At 39.3% G+C, this 12,170-nt stretch overlaps 1 pseudogene; it reads left to right on the top strand.

Moving 5' to 3' along the window:
- The first annotated feature begins 3,685 nt into the window (after window positions 1–3,685).
- Window positions 3,686–3,781, top strand: LOC118007233 (annotated as a pseudogene).
- Window positions 3,782–12,170: the final 8,389 nt, after the last annotated feature.

Genomic DNA, 12,170 nt, shown 5'->3' on the forward strand with positions numbered 1-12,170 from the left:
CTCTACTGACTGAGCCAGCCAGGTGCCCCTATGTATTACTTTGGATGCAGGTAATCACTGGGACCAGTGGTCTTATATTTAAAGTGGGATCCAGATATTTCTGGAGTCATGTGGAAAATGTTGGGTTAGCCCTAAGGGATGGGAAGTTGATAAGCATAAGGACTAAGAACTCCTCCAGGAGAAGAATTCATTCTTGCCATATAAGTTGCCACTTGGAAAGGGGAATTCTAATGCAACCTGTCTGTGTTATTTAGGTTTATCTCACAGGCTATCCCTCTTTGGTCTCATGTGTAAGTTCTATGTGGGCCAGGAGAAACAGGAAAGGATTTTCACTTAAATTTCTCTAAGACATCAAGAGAATAAGCAAACATCCAAGTGGGTGTATACAGTGGGGAGAGGTATCCCCCAGCTTCACAATGTACCGTCACCCTCCATTGCTGGAGGAGGAGCAGATGTAGAGTCCAGTAGAGCCTTGAGGAGAAGTGGGGCTCAGTGGATTATACAGAGCTTGTGGGCTATCTGGCAAACACCCATGGGGAATCCTAGAAATACTTAGGGGAGCGTCTTAGATGAAAAAGTCAGTAAAGTTTGAGTAATTACTTTTTAGGTGACCTGGAACTTGGAGAAAAATCAGGTCATACACGTATTTCAGTTTTAATTTATCAGTATATTGTTAGGGTTGTTTTGCGGCTAACTAGGACTGTTCCCATATGCATAGAGTCACTGCTCTGACAGAATTCAAAGAACTGAAAAAGGATTTAATTTTAATTGGCACCTTACTGTGTATTTAAAACAAACACTGAGATATTAGTGTATATTAGTAATGGATGCCTATTAGCAAAAATTAATTGGTTTTATAGAGGGAAGTATAAATCTATCAGACCTTAAGAAAATGTATAGTAGGGCGCCTGGGTGGCTCAGTTGGTTAAGCGACTGCCTTCGGCTCAGGTCATGATCCTGGAGTCCCGGGATCGAGTCCCGCATCGGGCTCCCTGCTCGGCGGGGAGTCTGCTTCTCCCTCTGACCCTCCTCCCTCATGCTCTCTGTCTCTCATTCTCTCTGTCTCAAATAAATAAATAAATAAAATCTTTTAAAAAAATGTATAGTATAAAAGAAACTATTTTTAGTTTAAATTGAATTGCTGATATATTGCAATATTTCAAAAGTCCCTGGTGAGAGATTTGCCTATATTCTTGAACTCCACTTTATTGAAAAAAAGTCCTAATGTTATAAAACTTGAATATTTTCAGGAAGCAAAAAGCATTTTCAAATATAAGATGTTCAAGGAACATCAGGTCTCTTATTGCTTGAATCAATGGGAACAAAGTTAAATGGTTTTATAAAAAGGTTTGAAGCAAACAAAAAATCTTTCTTTTCTTCTGGTAGTCAATTTGAATGATGAACAAGTGTAGTGAAATGACTAGTTGTTAAGATTTGACTTTATTTACACATTAAATTACAAAATAGAAGGAAGCTCTCTGCCATTTAAATTTTCCACTATAAGGTTTAGCATTTTACCAGAGCTGAAAACAAATGAATATTTTTGCAATAAGATTCTCAATAAGAGGAAGGATGAAACAAAACTTCATAGCAATTAAAATCTTAATTTTAAAGTATAAAATTAATTTCAAACTGGAACTTTCAGAACTCCATGCTACTGGTGAAACTAATTTTTCAATAGGTAAGTTTAAGGGAAATATTATTAAAAACAAAAGGCTCTGAAATATGAGGATTTCCTGTTGTTTGCTTAGTAAGGGAAGCTTTCTCCTTTAACTCCTTTCTCTTCTGTGTTTGATCAAAGTGGTCAGGGTCAAGTGCACAGACGTGTTACATGAGATACACATCTGGGGAGTAAAGGTCAGTAAAAGATGAGGTGAGCTAAAGCAGAGAGGCTTTCTGGACTGAAGCCCAGCAGGGCTGATGTACTGGGAAAATAAGCTGACAAACTCCTTCAATTCAGGGTCAGGAATATAATCTGCTTGGTGATGTAGCTGTTTTATAAAAGGAGCTTTATTCTGGGCCTTCATTGTTTTCCTCTTAATAAGTTATTTTGATTATAAATGCTACCCTGAAGAGGAACACAAAATTTTTTATGAATTCGTTTGGTTTTTAATATATATATTTATAAATATATTTATATTGACATATGAAATATATGCTATGACATATATCATATGTAAGTATATATCAATATCAATATGCTTATATATTTGATTTTATACTGCTCATAATTTAAATTTCACCTGGACACATCGCTGTTTCAAAATTTAATATACAGAAAAGACTTCTTTAAGTGATCGTGATGGCCATTAAGAAAAAGTTAGTACTTAGAGACTGCATTAGTACAAGAAATGCTGATTTTCAGGGTAATTTGTTCAGTGTCGGGGAAGTACAATTAATTGTGAAAGAAGTCGAAGTCCAAAGCACAGCTCAAGGTTGAATTTTATCCCAGAGTTCCTCCTGGCTATCTGGCTGCAGAGACAGTGAATCAGGGCAGTTGTCTGGGATCTTGAATGACTGGAAGGCTGGTGGTATTCAAAAAGCCACCCCCTTGTTAAAATCACTTCACATACCCCATTATCAAGAAAAGTGAAAAAAGCGTTTATCCACCTTTATGACTCCATGTGCTTTGTGACATGACTTCTTCAGTGAGGCCTCCTTTGATCTTCAAAATTGACTTTAAAAAAAAAAATCATGTTGTATTAGGTATAAATACCCTCTTCCTTTTCTTTTTTTTTTTTAAAGATTTTATTTATTTATTTGAGAGAGAGAGAATGAGAGACAGAGAGCATGAGAGGGAGGAGGGTCAGAGGGAGAAGCAGACTCCCTGCCGAGCAGGGAGCCCGATGCGGGACTCAATTCCGGGACTCCAGGATCATGACCTGAGCCGAAGGCAGTCGCTTAACCAACTGAGCCACCCAGGCGCCCCTTCCTCTTCTTTCTCTGATATTTGTCCCCATTGAGCTTTTTGATATTTCAGAAATGTTTCCTCTGTGCTAGATTGTATTACTTTTCATCAATTCTTTCTTTTCTCCCCATACTTGCTATGTTCATGTGAGTATAATATGCTTTCTAGACCTATTGAGGTTGGGCTTGACCATGTCTTGATATGACTAGTGGGACATGGGAAGAAATGGCTATTGTGATTCCAATCTGAAGAAACACGGTATGTTTCTCTTAACTGCTTGGACTCTTTCATCTGCTACAAGATGAGCATATGCTGGGTAGCTACCTGTCTCACTACAGGGGTCTGTAGAGCAGAAATAAACTCGACCTACATCTTAAAGCGGAGCTGACTAGCCAATTTGTAAGCCTGTGGATGAGAAATCAATGAAAGCTTTTTGTTGTAAACTGCTGAGATTCTGGAGCTGTTTGTTATACAACAATGGCACAGCAGAATCTGACTGATACACTTCCAACTTTTCCTTTTTCAAACTGAAATCTACAGAAAAATGCAAGAAGAATGGAATGAGTACCTGTATGCTCTTCACTGAAATTCAACAATTGTTAACATTTTATAAATTTATCTCTCTATAAGTTTTTCAGGGACCATTGAAATTAAGTTGTAGGCATCCCGATACTTCACTAAAACTAAATGCTTAAGCTTTTCATTCTAAGAATAAGGACATTCTTCCATTCAACTAAATTTGAACTAAGTTACAAATAAAAAAATTTTTGTGTGTTAAAGACTATACTTTCAGGGATCATTTCTATAGTTTGTTAATTTTATCTTCAAAGAAATTCATAAAATGACCAAAACAAAGTGATCTAATGCTATTGTCTTAGTCAACTTAGGCTGCCATAACAGAATATTAGAGCCTGTGTGGCTTAAACAACAGAAATTTATTTTCTTATGGTTCTGGAGGTTGGTGGACTGAGATCCGGGTGCCAGAGCATGGCAGGGTTCTGGTGAGAACTCTTCCTGGTTTGCAAATGGCTGCCTTCTTGCTATGTCTTCCCATGACAGACAGACAGCTCTCTGGTCCTGTCATGAGGGCTCCACCCTTATGAACTCATCTGAGGCTAATTAATTACCTCCCAAAGTTCCCAGATATCATCACATTACGGGGTAGGGCTTCAACATATGAATTTTGAGGGGAGGGCACAATTCAGTCCATGGTAACTATGTAAAAGGTGATCTAGTATAGAGATACAGGGCATAGAAAGCAACTATAGCCCGTCCATTTTAGTGAGTTGCAACTGTCCAACAACCTCTTGGAAAACATTATTTTCAATTTCTAAAATGTAAGTAAAGGTAATGATTTATAAGTGCAGCTACATATATTTTATCAGCATTACCGAGGGCTTAGGCAGTGAGGTGTTTTAAGCTATCTAAGTTTAGTGGTACATAAATCCATCTGGTGCTAGCATGCCAGAGAGTGTAAAGAATTATAGGCTGGCATGAATTCCTAATGTGACTCAGCATAATGTGTGATGCCTGCTGAACACTTCCAAATGAATTGATGAAGATTTCTGTAGGCCACACTCCTTTAAACTTCATGCTCAAGGTTGTTTCTTATACTTCGGCAATGAAGTCCTCCATAACTGTCCAGAAAGGGGGCAGGATAAAAATCACAGACACATGGATTAGAGATGAAAAACAGTATAAAGCAGGCTTGTGAGTTGCGCTTTGGCAGCAGTCAGACCTGGGTTTGAATGCTGGGTCTACCTTTCCCTGGTTAGTGATCTTGGGTAAATTTCTTCACATTTCTGTGCTCAGTTTTCTTATCTATAAAATGCAGATAACAGTACCTACCTTTCAAGGTTAATGGGAAAGTCTTAACTGAATATAATTATTAATATATTAATATTTATGGCTTTTTCTGCTCTGTGATCTTCTAAGCACAATGGACATGGGTCTTTGCTCATTTAGCTTCCCTTTCCTCTCCTGTTGTCTAAGGAGAAAGGCTTTTCTGGAAGATTTGGTAGTGACAGAGGGAAAATAAGAGGAAAACCGAACTGTTGGAGCAGCAAGCCAGTCTCCCTCTGGCACGATCCAGAGCTCATCAGAGCACACGCTGGGAGGGAGCAGTGGTGGAAACAGACCTGGATGGAAGGGATAGTCACAGGGGTGGGAAGTGGAGGTGAAAGGTAACTCTTCTGGGGGTGTACTGGGTGTGAAGCACTGTGTCCATGGGTTCTCATGTATTTTCTTACACTTAACTCTGGATTGGAATCCAGATGTAACTGCCACCCAGCTCTGGTCCTGGATGGTGGGAGTTACGATTCAACAAGATCATATGTGTCAAGCTCCTAATGCGGTGCCTTGCACATGGAAGTGGTTGGTAGGTGAGCATGTTAGTACATTTTTGGAGACAGCATCAGAGCCGCATGGTCTAGGAGTTCTCCCACTTTACTGTGCAAACCACCTAAAGGGTTTAAAGCATAGCTTCTGGCTCCCACATCCATGAATTCTGGCTCGGAAGGTCTGAGATGGGACCAAGAAAGCTGCCTTCTTTTTTTCTTATGTATTTCTTTCTCTATTTTTAATAAACACTCTTTTTTTTTTTTTTTAAGATTTATTACATTATTTTTTTTGACAGAGAGAGAGACAGTGAGAGCGGGAACACAAGCAAGGAGGTGGGAGAGGGAGAACCAAGCTTCCCGCGGAGCAGGGGGCCTGATCCGGGGCTCGATCCCAGGACTCTGGGATCATGACCTGAGCTGAAGGCAGATGCTTAACAACTGAGCCACCCAGGCGTGCCAATAAACACTCTTATGATTCAGGTGGTCTAGGGACTAGAACTTGAGTCTAGACTCAGATGCCATCATTTGGTAGTTCCTCTTCCTGGAGCTATTCTAGCTACTCTCTTTTATTTGCACAATAAAGCATGAGCAAGGATATTTACTGCAACGTTTTGTAGAGGATAAACATTAGAAAAAGTCTAAATAGCCCCCACTTGATGAATAGTGAACAAATGTAGAGTGTAGTCATATAATGGAATATTATGCAACAATTAGAGACTAAGGGAGAGCTGTATGTTCTGATATGGAAAAATCTCCAAGATATAATGCTTAGTGAAAACAAATTACAGAGCAAGATATGCAATGTGGAACCATTGATTAAACATAAAGTGAACAACACTATATTTTATAAGTAGCTATATGTATGTAGACATACATAAATGCTTAAAGATTTGGAAGGATTCATATGTGATAACAGTGCTCACCTTGGGGCAGCAGAAGCAGGACACAACAATTGGGGTGTTGTTTCCTCTAATGTTTTATGCACTTACGGAGAAAATGCATTAATATATTCCTTGTGTCATTAAAAATCAATGAAAAAAGCCCTAGCCCAACTCCTCCATTTTATAGATGAGGACACTGATATTTGCTTTCCAAGGATCTCAGATAGCATGATAAACTCAAAGATGGACTTCAGTGAGCTTGATTGCTTGTTCAGAGCATGAACTTTCTTCATCATGCCCAGTTGAACTTACCAGGCATTTTTGATGAAGATGTGGTAGCTCCAGACATATATATATATCCTAAGCATCAGGAGACAGTGGCTGCTAAGGAAAGGCCAGTTAGAACTTGGCTGGGCTACTCTAGATGGAGGCTTGATTAGATGTGTGTTTTTGGGGTCCAGCAGTGATCAGGACCCCAGAAACACTAAAATGAGGAGGAGGCAGACAGATTTCATCAGGCCCATTAATTCACAAGGAGAAATAGAACCATGTGGGCTGCTGTACTTGTATCAGTTTGTCCATAGCATTTTCTCCAAACCAGCAAGTTACAGGGGGAACCAAATGATGATTAGAAACCCACATTGTATATAGCCCGGAGCAATCACCGTGTCGAATTATTTGAAGTCTTATGAGAGCATATTTTCTCTGAGGGCAGAATCAGGAAGCACTTGGTAAGTGTGGAATCAGAATGAGAGTATTTACATTAATCAAATATTTCATGCTTCTGGTTAAGCTAATCAGCTGCATCCAGTTCATAATGGGGATCAACTTACTAATGGGACTGTGATACTTAAATCCCATTGGCTTAGGCTCCTGGGGACTGTCTGGATGGGTTCTAATTCTTTTCGTGCCTCACAGACTCCATTTTCTATGTTTTGTTGATTGAATAGTCCTCGTCTATGGATCCAGTCTTACATGTGTTAAGATACTTAATCATAGCACCATCTTGCTTGTCTGGGATTTAATTTGGTTTTCTTTGGATCTGTGTTCTGATGCATTTTGTGTCCCTCTGACAGTCTAATGCTTGTTGCCATCTCGGAGTCTCTCCATTTGGGATGCTCTTGCCCATCCTCGGGTTTCCTCCGCCTCCACGGTTCTTTTTCAGATTGCAGCAGTTTCTTTCTTTCTTTTTTTTTTTTTAAAGATTTTATTTATTTATTTGACAGAGAGAGACACAGTGAGAGAGGGAACACAAGCAGGGGGAGTGGGAGAGGGAGAAGCAGGCTCCCCACTGAGCAGGGAGCCCGATGCGGGGCTCGATCCCAGGACCCTGAGATCATGACCTGAGCCGAAGGCGGATGCTTAACGACTGAGCCACCCAGGCACCCCCAGATTGCAGCAGTTTCAATGCCAGCTTCTCAGAAAGGTCTTCCCTGAGCTTCCAGTTTAAAGAAGCCAGTTGGTCCTCTCCATTACTTCATTTTATTTTAGCTTGTGCATAATGCTTACTAGCTTATTAGTATTTGATATTTACTGTTTGCATCTCTTTGCTTTAAATATTGTCTCTTCCATTAAGATATAAACTCCATGAAAGTAGGAACCCTGTCAGTCTTTCTCCTGCTCTGTGCCCAGCATCTAGAGCAGGCACTTGGCAGGCTCTCGTGAATGCTCGCTTGCTTGCATGCTTGCTTGCCGAATGAGTGATCTATCAAGATGCCGATAGTGCTTTTGTAATTTATAAATTCTTGGGGACATCTTATTATAGTCCCGAACAAGATGACAAGGATATCTTCCTAGAAATGGACCTGGCCAGGAATCTACAAGTCTTGGTCAATTCTCAATGGGTGGAAAGTCCATGCAGTAAAAGGCGGGGTGGTGGTAGGGAGTGTGTGTGTTCAGAAATGTCACCCAAGCGGTTGTTCTCCTGCATTCAGGGTTCACTCAGCAACGGAAGCAGATGCTTCTGAATACCCAAATGCTGCCTGAATAACGGATTCCAGTGGAGATCCTTCAGAAAAGTATAGTATTTACTAAACAGGAGAGTTGCTTGACATTATGATGTCATGACCTTAAAGTATTAGGATGAAAGATAATCCCTCAAGCTGAGGGAATTGGCAGAAAAGGTCAGGCCAGTGAACAGCTAAGACTTCAGTATTCCCAAGTCATTTGCCTTTCATCGGATTTCAGAACCTTTCTTCAGAGTCAGAACAAGTCACCACTCCCCTCATCAAGGGCACTCACCTCTCATTGGGTAGGGGCAGATCTTGAAAGAAATAAAACAGACCCCTGTCTAATGATAAATGAGATTGAATTTTCCAATGTGTCTTCTAGGAGAGGGATTACTGATAAGGAAACATCCATAAGGTAGGTGATGATTACCAACATTGATTTATTTTATCTTCCATCAGGCCTTTTGCAATAAGATCCCAGGCTTAAAAAAGTCCTGTTGATATAATTTGCCTCAAGGAAATAAGAATATGAATAGATATGATAAAAGCATGCAATTGATAGAAGGCAGTCTTTCCTCTATGGTATTAAATCTATTTTTTGTATTGATTTTTGAAATGTGGAAGGTTGTGGTATGGAGTATAGAATCATTTTTAATTTTAAAGTCACTAAGTTTATGAATATCTGTGAGATAAGCAGAATAAATAAATTCTAAAGGCAGATTGTAATATATTGAATTTACTGGGATAGAACTACATATTTTGGTTCCATGCAATATTTAATCCCCTTTCAGAGATGATGTGCAATGAAGGTCTTAAAAATCAGCTTTTGTTTAGGTTATAATAGTGTGGTATATCTTCAGTTGAGATGATGTAGGTAGTCACATGAAAAATATGGTTTCTATTGTAACAATTATCTGGTAAGGAGAAAGACATTTTGCTTTAAAAATGTGTTATGGCTGTGGTATTTTATAGAACAATTATGAATAAAAACACAAATTCAACATGCATTTAGCTTTTTATGATAGAATTAGTGGAACATTACATTTCTAGATCTATTAGTCATTTTATTTTCCCTCCCTTCTCTAAAGGATCTATAATTCATGAATAAAAATTAACTGCTTGCTTAAACTTGACTTGAGGGTTTTCAGGACAGAAACTGATTTTTATATATCATGTTCTTTCTTTTTTTTTTTTTTTTAAAGATTTTATTTATTTATTTGACAGAGAGAGACAGCAAGAGAGGGAACACAAGCAGGGGGAGAGGGAGAGGGAGAAGCAGGCTCTCTGCTAAGCAGGGAGCCCGATGCAGGGCTCGATCTCAGGACCCCGGGATCATGACCTGAGCCGAAGGCAGACGTTTAAGGACTGAGCCACCCAGGCACCCCATATATCATGTTCTTTCTGACAGTGTTTAGGAAAAGTCACTACTGGATGCAAAATGCTATTTGCATTTTTTGAAATTTCATAAAGAACACCATTATTTATTTTCTATTTTGAAGAAGTCAATTTTTCGGATGACGTATCTGCACATACACAAAAAAAGAAATGCTGTGCTTCTGTGGGAATGAAGTCAGACAAGTCATTAAACAGAGAAATCTTATCTAAAGATCTTTCTGAGAAATAATTTGCTCTCTGAAATTCACATTTTACCCATTCCTCTTCTAATCTCCCTGCGTAAGGTCCATTGGCAGAAATCCAAATTAAAACTAATAGCTATATTTTTTAATCTTTAAAAAACAATTAACTGGAGATATACAAAGTATTACTTAATTAGACCAAAGGTAGGAAAGAAGCTATTCAATTCAAACATGACATCCTTGATCTCATTTCCTTTATTGTTGAATCAAGACTAGACACTTGGCCACTCTTTTCAATTTCTGGCATTTATGAGATATTAAGCAAGAGTCCATATTAGAAAAACTTTATTTTCATTTATGGGATACCTACTGCAGTGATATGACATTTACTATAATTTAGTCTTACTGGGTAGTTTATAAGATTTGAAATCTAAGGGCTTTGCATAATTTCCTTCCAAGTGTTTTAATTGACATTCTGCTATAATGAACCCCACAGACCATTACCTGGCTAATTGCTTGAGTTACAGAGCTTATACAATGCCGTTCTTTGTCCTTGGTCTTTTGGGTATTAAATAGCAAGGCTGTCCTGAAAGAGAAAGTGACTGCTGGTTTTGATGTGAAGCATTAACATCTTGGTAGCTTTTTCGGGGACAGATTCCCTTCTGTTCTTCCCTGGGCTGATACCAAACCTGATGCTTATCAGAGATACCGTTATTCTGGGATTCTCAATTCTCCCTGGGAGAGCCCTTGACCTCTAGAGGGTCTTCTGGAACCAATGCTCCAGGTAGAGCTTTCCATGACCTAATTCTGAAGTCCTAGAATAGGCCCCGGAACAAGGGACAAAATGAAGATATAATACTATTTAATTACCGAGTGCTGTGATTAGGCAGAATTTATTGGGAAAAGAGTCTCACTACTTTAGAACTAGAAAAGGCTTTATTTCTGGCTCATCTAGTCCAAACTTACTGTTTTTAATATAGGGACACTGAGCCCTGGTGGCAAAGCGACTTACTCCACATCTCATGCAGTTGCTAATGACCAGGCTCAGGGCTCCCTCTCATGGAGTTAACAGAGCCCAGATCCACAATGAAGTCTTGGAGCCTAATGCCAAATTACAGAGTTTGAGCAAAGCAGGAAGTTGCTAGGATCAGCATATCAGCACAACCCGGATACATACGTGTGGCCTATATCCTTCAATGCTTCTGCCTTTTTAAAATGATGGTACAGGTCAGTGATAATGGCCTTTTGAGTGGTAAGGAGCAACTAAGGATTTTTCAAGAATTTTTTGAGAACTGGAGACAGGGTAGGAACTAACTCTAAAACCTACAGGCCTGGATTGATTTCTCTTGGTAACTTCTGATCAAAATGTTTCTATGGTGCCTTCTCTAAGCTTGATTTCAATTGTTTAATGGCTCGGGAACTAGTTCAGATTCCAGTGGGCAGGATAGGGACTGATATATTTTGGAATGTACACAATGTCTGTTGACAAACTTCTGCCTTTCCAAATGTCTGTTTATGAGACGGTCAGAGCACTGGAGTAGGTTCAGAATCCTGGGTTGAAAAAAAAGGGGGGGAAGGATCTTACACACTGCAGAAATTAAAGACAAGCAGAAGTTTGGTAATTGGAAATATTTTTGTAATAAAGCACTTCTTTCATGCCATATTTGTAGTAGTTTTACTTCGTATTTGAGTTCCCTACATCTGAGCATGTGAGTAGGCTGATGAAAGGAGCAACACACATCTTTCAACACCAAGGAGAAAGACTATCAACGGAAGGTAAGCTGCTAGTGATGAAATTCTGTGTCTAGCATGTCATCCAAAAACCACGTTTTCCTTCAAAGACCAACTCCTTTTCTTTAAAACCCTCCAATCTGTTAGATTCTGTTTCCTGAAGCTTCCCCAGAACCTCCCGTTAGGGAACCTCTGCCTAATTGTTGATGGACCCAATAGAGCAGGAGTGAGGACCTACTACTCCTTTACCATCGTGATTCCCTGCAGAGGAATACCTTACAGCAGCCATTCTCCTTGGTCTCCAGAAAGGTAAAGTGGTTTGCTTAGGTTTGTGTGTACTTATTTCATGGGTATATAAATCATTTATGGCAAGGGAGTAGGAAAGTCTCAGTGAAATCTCTGCTTCATGGAGAAAGTTTCTAACATGGAACTCAGTTTGGCTTCATCAGAGATTTAGTAACATGCCATAATTCCTTTATTAACAAAAAGTATTCTGAGCATATGTCAACTTTAAATTTCGGTTTTTAACAGTAACTTTGATAGATTATTAACTGCTACCAGGACCAACTAATAAACAAATAAGTGAACAATTCAATCATGTTCTGACTCCATTGCTTTTTTCCTTTTTTTCAATGAATGGACTTTATTGTTTAGATGAGTTGTGGGTTTACAGAAAAATGGAGCAGGAAGTATAGCCAGTTGGCATCTCCTCCACGTCCTCCACCTTTCACACACATTCCCCCCACCTTTCACACATAGACCCCACACCTTTCACACACAGCTCC

The sequence above is a fragment of the Mirounga leonina genome, unplaced genomic scaffold (assembly GCF_011800145.1).
Source record: "Mirounga leonina isolate KUSES-001 unplaced genomic scaffold, KU_Mleo_1.0 Mir_115, whole genome shotgun sequence".
Taxonomy (NCBI): Eukaryota; Metazoa; Chordata; class Mammalia; order Carnivora; family Phocidae; genus Mirounga; species Mirounga leonina.